Source organism: Pinus tabuliformis, chromosome X (assembly GCF_031772625.1).
Source record: "Pinus tabuliformis cultivar Carrire ecotype Pingquan chromosome X, CPIR1, whole genome shotgun sequence".
Lineage (NCBI taxonomy): Eukaryota > Viridiplantae > Streptophyta > Pinopsida > Pinales > Pinaceae > Pinus > Pinus tabuliformis.
Window position 1 is genome coordinate 558,786,302 of NC_142308.1, and position 11,853 is coordinate 558,798,154.

Below are 11,853 nucleotides of genomic sequence, written 5' to 3' on the forward strand. Positions count from 1 at the left end.
TTTCTAGTTTTAATGATGGTATTTCACATTCAATATGTAAGGTTGATTCCCCACCATAAACCATTTGGAAGGGAGTAAAACTAGTTGAAGTTTTTTCTTAGGTACGATATCCCAGAAGGATGGAAAAAGCATTAGATGCCATTTTTTTATGAATTCCAACAATTCGTTTAATCATTGTAGTCAAAACCTTGTTTACCCCTTCTACTTGGCCATTTTCCTATGGGTAATATCGACTAGAACTGTCATGACGCAAGCCTAATTCACAGTAAGTTCGGTCATCATAGAATTTCAAAAATGGCTACCATGGTCAGTGATGATGGCTTGCAGAACATTGGACCTAGTGATCACATTATTGAATATGAAAATAGGTTCCATTTCTCCATCATCCTTATATGTGAGCATTTCCTTGACCTATTTTGTAAAATAATCCACTGCTAGGATAATGTACCCATTCCCCCCAACCAAGTGATAGTTACAAGTAAGGAAATTGATGCCTCATTTTGCAAAAGGACCGAAAATAATGATTGGGTGAAGAGGAGCTAGAAGTGCATGCATTTTCTGATCGTACATTTGGCAATTGTGGCATTTCTAGACTGCAATTATACAATCCTTTAACACCAAAGGCCAGAAATACCCAACGTGCAAAATATTTTGAGAAGTGGTAAATCCTGACATATGATTGCCACAAGCTCCAAAATAGCAATCATTCAATGCCTTTTTGGCTTCCTCGTGAGTCAAACATCGTTTGAATATGGAATCAACACCACAATGATAATGATGACTGGTACCGAATACTATGACGGTTGGTTCGAGTCAATTCTGGAAGAAAATTATAGATTTAAAAATACACAATAATATATCCATACCAAGGGTCTAAAGTACTGATAAGAAAGAGGGATTCTTCTGGAAGAGAACCCTTTACCACGATTTCTGTCTCAGTGTAGGGAAAGTCACATAACAATTTAGCAAACACCAATCATTTCTTGGACTTAGATTTTATCAATTCTAAATCAAATTATTGCAAGATAACTATCCATTTAGAATATCCCCCCCCTAGAAAATATCTTGTAAGAATGTAAACCATAGGGATGTACTCTGAAATCACTGTTGCTTTACATAAGAGAATGTTGCGACGAAATCTTTGGAAATCTTGAATGACTGCCAAGGCCAATTTCTCCACATGTGCGTATTTTATCTAAGTTTTCATAAGATTTCTATTCAAAAAATATATTACATGCTCATCGTTCAACTCATCTTCCTAAACTAAAACCATGCCAATGGTGACTTCAAATGCAACTAAGTATAAAAAGTAGTCTCGATGATAATCAGGAGGATGCAACAATGGTGTATGAGTCAGCGCGTGTTTGAGTGCATCAAAATATTTTTGAGAAACATCATCCCACATAAATGAGATGCCTTTTTTCAAAATTCGAGTAAAGCCTTTAGTTAGCTCAGCGTAGTTTGAGATGAATCAACATAAAAAAATTTCTTTCCCTTACAATCTTTGGAGTTGGTGCAAGTTAGAAGGAGGAGGCAAATTTAGAATAGCCTCTACCTTAAGATAATTGACATAAAGTCCTTCCTTTGATACGACAAATCCTAGTAATCTAGCAGATTGTACACAAAAAACACACCTGTGGGGTTCAATTTTATATTGTAGTGTCGACACCTCATAAAGATATCTCTCAAATGTGTTGGATGATCTTCCCATTTTAACGATTGAGTTGGTAAATCATCCAAATAGGGTTTTACAATATGTTTGATATCGTGAAATGCATAAGACATGGTCCATCAAAAGTTTGCACCAACATTATTTAATCCCAATGGGAGTTTCCAATAAGAAAAATTCCCCCATGGATAGATGAATGCAGTTTTATGTTGATCAGCAGGGAGTATATTGATTTGATTGTATCCGGAAAATCCAACCATGAAAGAAAAGATTTTGTTACCGTCACAATCTTTAATGATTTGGTCGATATAGGGGTAGGATAGTTTTCTTTGGGAAAAACATTATTAATATCCCTATGATATATGCATATTATGATGATCCCTTTCCTTTTTTAACGAGAAATATATTGGAAAACCAATCAATCAAGTGAACAGGATAGATAAAACCTGCTTTAAGCAGTTTTTCAATCTTAGGTTTGATAGCAACAACCTTTTGTGGATGCATTGGACGCAATCTTTGTCTAATAGGTTTAGGATCCAGGTAAGTCTTAATTTCATGAACAAAAATGCTCATGTCGATTCCTGGCATTTCCTCATAGGACCAGGCAAAAATGTCATGAAATCCTTGAAATAGGGCTTTGTATGCTTAAATTTCTTCAAGTGAGCACGAAGCACCTATGTGAATGTTCTTGATAATTCCTGATTCAATTAAGATATCAATTTCAATTGTTGTAGATATGTTTCCCAAATTAATTTCAAATTCATATTGAAGAATTGAAATGTGCCATTCAAGGTTATCTATGATCTCAGATGAAAATATAGTAGAAAAGCCATTCTTGATTTTATCAAGGTTAGGAAGAAAAGATGAATGATGATGATAATCATCCCATGGAATTTCATCTGAAGTCATAATCTCCATAATAATTTCATTAGTTGAAAATGTATTATCGAAAGAATTAGGAAATGAAATTGGTTCTAACCAAGGTAATTGAGAATAATCATCAGTGATCACATTAACTTGATAAATTTCAAAAACTGGTGGTTGGAAAACGCTTGAACTGCCTGATAAGCCAATTCAATTGGGCTTAAAGCCATCTCATTACCATACAAGGTCAATTAAGATTCTAAAGGCATTATTCAAGGATCAGAAGATTCCATAGTGGTTGATGAGATCATATTAACTAGGAAATATTAGGAAAGTTCGGTGGAGGGAGTGCAACAATTCCAGTTAGTGATAAATCCTTGAGCAAACCAACACCAATATACTCATAGGGAGTAATTGTTTCCCCATAAAAGGTTCACTACCAATAGAGTTAGAGTTGGAAGTATAGTAAGACAACTAGTCCACTTTTATTAATCTCCCTTGATGGGGAAACAATATCATGTAAAAAAGTGATGAGACCACTACAAATATAACATAGTTCCAACTTCAACCGAGTAAAATGTTGTAATCGATTTGGGCACTAATAAATTCAACTTCGATTGTGACTGTCTTACCTTCTAACTCTATGGGTAGATCATTTAAGATCCTGTAAGGATGAAAGCCTCTTCCATAAAAGGATTTTAAGGTGGGACGAGATTGGTTGATAATTGCAGAACCTAAATCTTTCCAACAAGCAATAGACTTGATACATGTAGAGGCTCCTTCATCAATAACTGTGCGAAACACTCGTTTGGTTTTGAAAAAAACTGGTATTTGGAGTGATAGTTGATATGGGAGTCTAGGTATATGACTTTCAAGATCAAAGATGATAAGATTAGAATCCCGAGGATCAATTTCTCCAATAGCTGACAAAAGTAACTTTCTTTGTGTTGGACATGTTTGCAGCACTTCAAGAGTTGACATTGCTAAAGGATATATCATCAAGCCTTCAACGATGTTATAGTTATGAGCAACTCTAGCATGTGGTCTGAAAGCTGATTTTTGAACAACATCTTTGGGAGGTGATCGAATTATCATGTCAGGGTTGGGTTTCTCAATATGTAATGGTTCAGAAGGAGAAGGAATTGAAACAGGAGGTTGACTAGATGGACTAGCATCATTTCCATTTACTGTAGGACCCTTAGATCCATAATCTTTTGATCTTGTTGCTACCATAACTTGTTGCAAAGACATCATCATGATATCCACCGATAAGGAAGAAGAATATGGATTATGTGAAACCATTTTACTGTCTTGAGAAGGAAAATGATCCTTCAAAACAATAGGATTTGGAGAACCTTTTATGAATTTGGTATTCTTTTTCCGATGTAGGCATTCCTTTCTATAATGGTCTTCATTGTAGATTAGGCAAGGATAACGAGGTTTATTTTTCTCGTCAATAAGTTCATTTTTAGTTGGTTTCTCTTTTTGAGAAGAATTCTATTTTGTTTTACCTTTCCCCTTGTTTTTTCCTTTGGATGGTTGATTCTTCCCAGTAGATGATTCTATGAAATTAATTTTAGAATTTTTTTCCAGAGAAAGGTTTTCACTGGTTGAATCTTGTATAGCCAAAGTTTGAGTGGTTTTAGAATTTTTCTTTTTACCCTTAGAGTGATGGCTAACATAACCAATTACACCATTAGCTTGTTAAAACCTGTAGGAGTTGAATCTAGTTGATCTAAAATTGTTGGGCAAGCTACAAGGTGCCAAATTGTGTATAAACCAAGTATGAATACTAGGCATGAGAAATTGCCCACTCTTCTATTACAACACCTCCCTTAGCAACATCCTCGGTAATATCGGGAAGTATTTATTTTGTGAACCATTCACCTAAAATTTGATTTGGAATAAAATCCTTGAGTAAACAACGCCTACATATCCATTCATGTATATGATATGAAATGTAAGTAGATGTTGATTTTTTTAGGGAAGTCAAAAATTCATTACCAGTGCCATATTGAATTGGTAGATGTAAATGTGTTAAAAATTTTGTTGCTAAAGAGTTGAAATTATGGAAAGAAACGTGAGGTAACTCAATGTCCTGTTTTGTAGCCGAACCAGTTAAATTTCGTTGGAAAATGCGTAATCTGATAGAATCATCAATCAATGAATTTGACACACACCAAAGATGATATTTCATAGCATAATTTGATGGGTCCTCTCCTAATTTAACTTCAAATTTTAGTATATCGATTGGTAACTTAGTAGGAATCATCAACCAAAAAGGATAATAATAGATAATATCATTCATCAGTCGGAATAAATATGGAAAATCTAAAGTTGTGATGAATAGTAACTTCCATTTGAAATCTTGTTGTGGATTTTGATAACCCTAAGGGTTAAGCCCAACCCCTGGAGGAGGATACCGTGGACCTTGACCTATTTGACCCAAGTAGTATTGTCCCTGTGAACGTTGAGCTTAAAAGGTTGACCTTGAACAAATTGACTTTGAACAGGTTGCATTAGGGGAATTTTCAGGTCTAAAATGGGCCTCGTAAGAAAAATGTAAAACCAAAATAAAATTTATAAGAACCAATAAGATTCAAGATGACGATGTCAACCATGGGGGATGATTCACCATTTTTGGAGTAAAAAAGTAATAAGATTAAAAAATAATAAATTAATAAAACTTATTTTTTCAACTTATCTCCATAATGTTTTACTAAAATTTTGAGCGGGAGTATTGGTTGGATGCAAAATTTAATTCCTAATCCAAGGAGTACACATGTTGCATACTTTCGATGGATCCTTCTACACAAAAAATGAGAAATACATGGAAAAATGTGATTCAATCATGTTTTTCATGTATTTATGAAATTTCGTGTAGAAAGGTCCATTAAAAGTATGCAACATGGGTACTCCTTGAATGAGGAATCAAATTTTGCATCTAGCGAGTATTGTTGCACGAAATTTGAGTAAACCCATAGGGAGATAAGTTAAAAATACGAGTTGAAAAAATAGTTTTTTTTTCTTTTTTCCCTCTAAAATTTGATGTTGTAATCTAATCGTATTCTATTATTTCCACTATTATTTTATAATTTCCTTAGGAGGCCCATTTTAGACCTCAAAACTCTGTTAATGAATTTGCAAAAATTGACCTTGAAAAGGCTGGCTTTGAGAATCTTGACCTTGGAAAGGTGGACATTGAAAATCTTGTCCTTGAAAAGGTGGGACTTGAGAAGCTTGACCTTGATACCAGGTTGCATTATCCCTATACTAGGTTGTTTGATAGAAATTTGTGTTGTAGACTGGAAAGTAGGACCAGTTTAATACGAATATTTCTTAGGGATAGTCTGTGTAAGTTGTGGAACATGTATTTGAAGGGTAACTTGGACAATAATTTTTGATACTCTTGGGATAGGTGTCTGAGGTGAACTTGGAACCGAATTTGTTGAACAAATGTTTGAACAATAGACTAAACAGGTGTTTGAGGTCTACTTTGAATAGGTTGTTGAACTAGTTGTTGAACAAGTGTTTGTGGAATTGCTTAGACAGGCTATTAGAAAGGTGTTTGTGAAATTCCTTGGACAGGTACTACAATACTTGGAATAGGTATTTGTGGAATAGATTGTCCAGTAGGATGAACAAGTTGATAAATTAGAACTTGTGAAGCAACTGGAATAAGTTGTTAAGCAAAAGTAGGGTTCCAAATAGTATTCATCCCAAGATAAGGAGCACCAATCAAGGGTTGAGCCACAACAGGTTGACTTAGACCGAGCTGAGGTATCTGACCATAAGTTTCAGTAAAAAGTTATCCTCCAACCGTAGGATATGATTCAAAAGCAAGTTGTCCTCCAGGTGGAGGATAAGGTGGTTGCCCCCCACGCGGGTAATAAACACAAGTTGGGGTTACTTAAGGATTACCTAAGTTACCAAATACAATGTGAACATATTGGAATGACGCCAAAGGTGCTTCAGGCAGGGATGTCATGCTCTGAACAGTAGATGTAGATAAACTAGATGACCAAGTAGAAACTTGAGGGGAAGGAGTAGCTCTTGAAAAATTTCCAGTAAGCGAATGGTACCTAGGAGGAAATAAATGTCCACCATATAATAATGATTCTGGAGAGCTGGTAAAAATAGAGGTATCATTGTGTTGAATCCCACAAGGAATTTGTGAAATGGTTTGTCTCGGTGAAAAGTAAAAATTAATGTGGTGACATGGAATACTTTGACCTAAAACGTCCAAGGGGGTATAATACCAAGGATTTGGTCAGAAAGGATCAAAATGAACTCTTGAAAAAAATATTGGTTCAACAATAGTAACTGGGGTACATGGCGATTCTTCCTCCTCGTTCCTAGTAGCATCTTCAATAATAATTAAATGAGGAGGTATTCCAATTGTAATTACAAGTTTCCTTTGAAAATGAACTCTTGAAAAAAATATTGGTTCACCAATAGTAATTGGGGTACGTGGCGATTCTTCCTCCTCGTTCCTAGTAACATCTTCAATAATAATTAAATGAGGAGGTATTCCAATTGTAATTACAAGTTTCCTTCGAGGTGAAGGTGGTTCAGGAGTAGGATCTATAATAGCTGAAGGTGATTTAAGTTGAGAAATATCAGACTCGAGTTCTTCAACTTCTAGTTCAATTAGTTTTGTGTCTGAAACTTCTCCAGTATCATATTCACTTTGAATAACTTCGGTAACTTTTGGCCCATAATGAACTAAGCCTGACTCTACTTCATGGATTGGAATCACTTCAGCTTCTAATGTCTCAAATTATGCAATTGTAGATGTTTTGGGTTGCTCTGAGGTTCCGGATCCTATTGATTTTGACTTCTCAGTTTTAATATTTTCTAATTGACTAGGTGTATTTTCAGGGGTTAATCCCTGCATTCTATGAGAATGCCTTTATGAATCAGCCACAATGAAATTTTATTAAGAAACAAAATAATATTCACAATCCACACATAAGGTCTCTAAAAATTAGAAACAAGAAAATAACATGCACTAGTGAATCTAAGGAATCAAACCATGCAAACAAGCTTTTCACAGTGAAATCACTAGTTGGTGATGAAACCCAACGCCGTAGAGATCCATGTGAAAAGTGGCTAAAGATAGAGTGGGTGGAACAAAATTACCAGGGAAAATTTTAGGGGCTAATATTCGCCCATGGGCTAATTTTCTATACTTTTTCCAAAAAAAACATCCGCTAATTTCCATTTTTTTGTAAAAATGATTCACCCAAATTTTATAGAATGAAATTATTTTGCCATAAAAATCGCCAAAAACTTATATATAGACTATATAAAAATATTATAGATTTGAATATTTTTACAAAAATATCTCCAAACATTATATAGATTTCATATTATGGACTAGTGAGATTCACCAAGGTGTCGAAACTTTAAGATAAATTTCCATCCTTAAAATTTTCCCTGAAAATTACACTAACAACCTGCTTAATGTACACGGTCTGGTGTAAGTAATCTTCACTTATGCCATCTCGAGTGAAGAGTACCCTCCAAAAAGGTCAAAGAATGCATGTTCTAGGTATAACAGAGACTTACCCTCCGCCATCCCCTTGGGTAATAGCCCTAAGATTATGGTCTCTAAGGTTACTACTTAAAACAATTTAACTTGGGGGGAAAACCACAGATCCAACATACATGCAAGGGAAAGTAACAAATCTCAATCCCCTTTAAAGTTCCTCAACATAGTTAATCTGAGGTTTACTTCCTAGTGACGCCCAAGTACCTTTCGACACCATTTTTAATACGTGTAAAACACTCTACCGTAACCAATGAAGTGGGGTCGATCACTCCACTGGGTCCGAAATGTTCTCGTGCTTAACTCCTTTGTAAGGGGAGCTTCCCGGAGCCAAATTGCAGTAAATGGATTTACTCCCTATCACAAGATTCTAAATTTTTTTTGCAGCTTTGGAAAGTTAACCCACTTCCCTATTCCAAAGCCGTGTAACCTAATCTAATGTAGGTGGAAAAGAACCCTTAAATAATAAAATTTTCTAAAATTATTTTATTAGCATTGTTTTTTAAAGTTTGTACTTACTCAAAGGGTAAATGGATGTGAAACTAATTGTGTTATAACTTAACCTTAAAGCAATCGAACACTAAATTGTAATCTTTTCTTTTCAATGAATTTCTAACTGAAGTGAGGAGAGAGTCTTTTCAAATTTTCAATGAAAATGAAAAAACTCTTAATTTCCCACTATATCTCTTTTCATGAATGAAAATATTCAGTTTCAAATGACCCAAATGTGGAAATTAACCTTTAAAATTTCAATTCGCCCAATAACTCAAAAATCAAGAAACTTTCCTTTGACATACAATCACTCAAAATTTTCCAAAATGCATGAGGAAACTAATCAAAAACTTAAAATGAATATCTCTCGCTGAATGCTATAAATTTAATGTTGTCAAGAATACAATTCTGAAACACTTAAGTAGTGAAATAAGAATGGATTTTCATTTCAGGTTCAACATAAGATGCACTTTCATAAAAAATACTCATTCTTGAAAACCATTTGTTTTCATTAATGAAACATTTTTTCACAAATAAGTAAAAAAAACACAAGATCTAATTTTTTCAAAAGAATAAAGACAAGAAGATTGACAACCAAGACCAACCAATCCTTGTCTTGATAGATCTACTACACACCAGAAGAAGCTTTTACCCTAATTCATGAAAACAAAAAAAATTCAAGACTCATTCACAACACTCAACTGAACTGATAGAGACTTTATGAAAGTGAAAATAGATGTAATCAATCATAAAAATTAAAAGTTCCTAGACTTAGTGAAGGAAAAAGTAAAATTTTAAAAAAATTTAGGTATGTGCTCAAACAATGGTTCAATCCAGTGTGTATACGCACTGTTACTAAAGGTCAAGTGCGTATAAATACGCTCTGTGCCTAAAGATATAATGCGCACAATGAAAGTTTTTTAGAAAAAATAAAAATAAACCAATCCAATAATAGAATCCAGACTTTCAATACTTTTTGAACACTCAAAGAGGGCTATGATAAAAGGATCAAAAGTCAAAACAAGGATATGATGGAGAATGAGAATTTCCACGGTATGGTCGCTAATTTTTTAGGCGGACTAATCCTTCTTGGAGACAATATCTCCCTAGATCTCAAACAAAATATAGTAACAAACAAGAAAAGATCAAGGAGACCATTCCAATGCTTTCCATGACTTCTCCTTGATTTTTCAAAGGATATCTACATAGACATAAACACACAAAGGATCAAGGAATCTAATATATAGAATGAAAGATAAATGAAATTATTAACTTATCATACATTATAATTTGAATCAATAACAAGTCATAAGCTATGTGAGTGATCAAGGAATCTCACAGATGATATTATAATAGACATGATTAGGAAAGAACAATACCTTTTTATTGAATAAAAATGAGAACAAACTTACAATCTCATTTCCTTGATGCTACAAGCCCCTTCCCACAATCTCCAACCTTCTCCTTGGATGAAAAGCCTTCTAGCCCTGTTTCTACAGTATAAGCCTACCTTTACTGGTCCTCTCCAATCCTATGGCCTGTATTTGATTTATAGTCCAAGAGGAGGTAGTTTGTCATCCTCTTCCTAACGGATGAGATACACAAATGGTGGGATAGGGATCCAAAAAGAGAGGGAAGTATCTCTATGATGGGAGGGATCAAGCTTGAGTAAGCATAAACTCGAAGTTGTTAGTTGGGAAATGTTATACTAACAAAGCTTCTAGATTTTACTTTCTAATTTTTACTTGCGTTGAGTCATGTGTGCATGCCATAGTGTAAGACAGTACACACTTTTGCACTGACTCTAATGGTCACCTATGTGTATGTGCAAAAACTGAATAGGGAACTACATAGACAGTCAAAAATAGGTTTTTGGGCCTTGAGATCCAAGAATTCATTCTCTTTGGGATTGTTTAGGATCTAGCCTTGCAGGGAGGTGATTTGGAACACTTTGATGGATAGTGAAAGATCTAGAATAACGGTCATTTTCGTATTGCGAAAAAATGACGTGTAAAAATAACATTATAATTTTATGCATAAGATAATGCAATCATTGATTATTATTTGAAAGACTAGTTAATGGGAGTAGAAGAAAAGTAATAAATAAAACTAGATGTAGAATTGCAGTCATCCACTAAACTAGCACAATTTGGATTAGTGAAACCCCCAAGTTGAGAAGCACTAGGGTTATATTGAATGCCAAAATTGATATTACCTTAAATGTTCCTCAAAATATCATCTTTCTCTTCTTGTGTCCCTCGTGAGGATTTTGAGAGAAATTAGAGACAATCTCAATTGCAAAGGAAATGTCAAGTTGTGCATTGAATAAAGGAGACCGAAAACTAGTTTCCCTAGACATTGAACGATTAATGTGTGGTGAAGTGTAGTTTGTGGAAGTGTAATACTCAACTAAAATATAATGGGTGCATGCTTGCAATAAACCATGCCAAAATGTTGAAATAATCAAATGCATTCTACTAGTGAAAAATGTAGATCCCTTATGAAGATTGAAAGACCTACACACCAAGAAAATAATGTAGAGCAATGTCTCTCATATAAAAATGCTCCATCAATTATTTTTTAGCACTATAAATTATGCATGAAGAGATACCTATGATGACTAAAAGAAAAGAACAATTTGACAACCACTATTTTAAAATATAATTCAAAGTTAAGTGATGTAAAGACCAACCTAGACCCATCTTAACCCTAGCTCTATCAAGCATTGAGAGTGATACAATCTCTTGAGGTGCAAACCTCCTTTTTGAGTGCAAACTTGAGGAAGTGCTTTCACCTCGAAATATTTGATCCCTCTTGGTGCTTGATAGATCCAGGGTTAATATGGATCTAGGTTGGTTTCAGTTGTGCGTGTTCACACAAAATTTGTTGAACATTTGATTATTCCAAATTTTTTAAATATGCTAAATATGTCTAATCTTAATCTAGTCATTTTAATTTTAACTTTGAACAATTACCTTAGTTTGTTGAGATAATAAACATTGTTAATAACTTAAATGATGAAAATGATGAAATAAAAAAATGGAATGCAAAGGGACATTTTAACATCATTGAATGATAGAAAATGTGAATAATAATAATATATTCAATTACAAATAGTCTTGATTGTGACCAATCCAAAACTAGTTTCTTCTATTGTTCTTATCGTCACACCTGTTAGTTTTGCCATATTTTCATATCAATCATATGAAAAGAACAATTGAAATCATAGACCATTCAAATATTTATCTCAATCTATTGTAGTAAAACCATACCTTTC